The sequence below is a fragment of the Pteropus alecto genome, unplaced genomic scaffold (genome assembly GCF_000325575.1).
Source record: "Pteropus alecto unplaced genomic scaffold, ASM32557v1 scaffold941, whole genome shotgun sequence".
Taxonomy (NCBI): Eukaryota; Metazoa; Chordata; class Mammalia; order Chiroptera; family Pteropodidae; genus Pteropus; species Pteropus alecto.
Window position 1 is genome coordinate 54,774 of NW_006431393.1, and position 2,536 is coordinate 57,309.

Consider the following 2,536-nt stretch of genomic DNA (forward strand, 5'->3'; position numbering starts at 1 on the left):
AAATGTTATCTGCATTATGAGTTTGTTTCTGTTTTATTTATTTTGTTCTTTAGATTCACATATAAGTGAAATCATGTGGCATTTGTCTTTCCGTCTGACTTGCTCCACTCCGCATAGTACCCTGTATGTCCACCCACATTGTTGCAGATTGCAAGATGTCATTCTTTTTTAAGGTTGAGTAATATTCCATTGTGTATATGTGCCACTTCTTTTTTATCTATTCATCAATTGATGGGCAACCAGGTTGTCTCCATATCATGACTACTGAAAATAATGATGTAATAAACATATGGATACACATGTCCCTTCGCAGTAGTTTTGTTTCGTTTTTTTTTCAGATAAATACCCAGAATTGGGATTACTGGATTCTTCTTTGTTTCTTGTTATAGTCTTGGTTTTAAAGTCCATTTTGTCTGGTATAAGTATTGCTATCCCAGCCTTTTTGTTTGTTTTCATTTTCATGAAAGATCTCTTTCCATCCCATTACTTTCAGTCTGTGTGTGAGCTTCAATCCCAAGTCAGTCTCTTGCAGGCAGCATATGCAAGGGTCTTGTTTTCTTATCCATTTGACCACCCTATCTTTTGATTGAAACACGTAAGCCATATTTATTTGTTTGTTTGTTTGTTTGTTTATTATTTATTATTATTTATGCCTACAGCACCTGGTCTTCCTGGGTGGTCTCCCATCCAAGTACTAACCAGGCCTGACCCTGCTTAGGTTCTGAGATGAGACATCGGGCTTGTTCAGGGTGGTGTGGCCGTAGACCATGGACTGGGGCTCCACTGAGGCGTGAACCCAGGACCTTCTGCATGTAAAGCAGACATGCTAACCGCTACACTATGGAACCATGTCCAAAGCCATTTATATTTAAAGTTAATGTTGATAGATATGTGGTTATTGCTATATCATTCATATTTTCGATCTCTTTTTCCCCCTCTTTCTTAAAAAAAAGCCCCTTCAACAATTCCTCTATAACTGGTTTGGTGGTGATGAACTTCTTTAGCTTTTTCTTGTCTGGGAAGTTCTTTATTTGTACTTCAATTCTAAGTGATAACTTTGCTGGGTAGAATAATCTTGCATTGTAGTTTCTTGCTTTTCATTGCTCTGAATATTTTGGGCCAAGCTCTTCTGGCCTACAAAGTTTCTGTTGAGAAATCAGTTGACAGTCTTATAGGCGCTCCTCTGTAGGTAACTGACTATTTTTCTCTTGCTGTTCTTTGTCTTTAACTTTTGGCATTTTAATTATGACGTATCTTTGAGTGGACCTTTTGGGTTCATCTTGTTTGGGACTCTCTCTTCTTCTTGGCCTTGTATTTCTATTTCCTTTGCACATCAGAAGGGGAGAAAGATCCACAAAGGAACAGTGGCCTCCGTCAGCACTTCTGTCTGGAAGAAAGCTGCCTCTCCAGCTCTCACCCTAAAGCCAGACAATTCAGTTCCTCCCAGTATATCCCTGGCATCTTTTGTGCTGCTGTGTCAGCCCTGGAGCTCAGAGTGAGTTTGTCAGCAGATAACTCCCTGTCTCAGCCCTAGAAGAGGAATGCTTGAGATTCCTGGAGGACTGTGTCTCTGCTTATTTTCACATACAGATTTGGTGGGTTCACCTCTTCCCATCACTAGAACCCTAGGCTGAAGCACCTGGTGTGGGGCCTGGATCCTTCGGTCCTCTGGGGGGAACCTCAGCAGCCAAGATATCTCTCCTGATTTTTAGCTGCCACATGCAGGTGTGAGACTAGCCCATTTAGCATCTCTGCCCTTGCTACCAATCTCATGGTTGCTGCTTCTCTGTCTTTAGTTGTAGGACTTCTGTTCAGCTAAATATCAGGTGATTTTCCATAACAGTTGTTCTATAGTTTAGTTGTAATTTTGATTTGGTTATGAGAGGAGGCAAACACAACATCTACCTATTCTGCAATATTGACCAGAATACAGTTGAGGTTTTTAAAAAAAATATTTTTGCATCTGGGCATCCAATTGTGCTTATATTTTTATCTTATTTTTATTGAATTCTTTGTACACCTGTGCCTTGTAATCTGGCTAAAACTTTAGTCTTTCATAAATTCCACACAGACAATCATGTAATAAGTGAATTAAGTCTACTTTATTTCCTTCATTCCAATATGTATGCCTATTTCTGTATTTTGCCTTATTGTACTGGCTAGAATTTTCAATATAATGCTGAATAGAGTGGTAAGAGTAGATATTTTTGTTTTGTTACAACTTTAGGGGAAAATAAATTCTATTATCTTTAAGTATAATGTTAACTCTGAGATTCTTGTATGTAATTTTTATCAGGTTCAGATACTTAGTTCCCTTCTATTTCGAGTTTGCTGAGAAGTGTTACCATGGAAAGATGATGAATTCTGTCAAATGCTTTTCTTTTTACATCTATTAAAATGATCATGTGTTTTTTCTCCTTTATACTCACTTTATATGATAGATGGTACTGATGAATTATTGTTTTTGTTTTTTAATTAATTAATCAATTAATTAATTATTTTAAATGAAGTTTATTTGGGTAACATTGGTCAATAC

General features: G+C 37.5%; 1 pseudogene; it reads right to left on the minus strand.

Moving 5' to 3' along the window:
• Positions 1-650: 650 nt before the first annotated feature.
• On the minus strand, positions 651-766 carry LOC112470981 (annotated as a pseudogene).
• Positions 767-2,536: the final 1,770 nt, after the last annotated feature.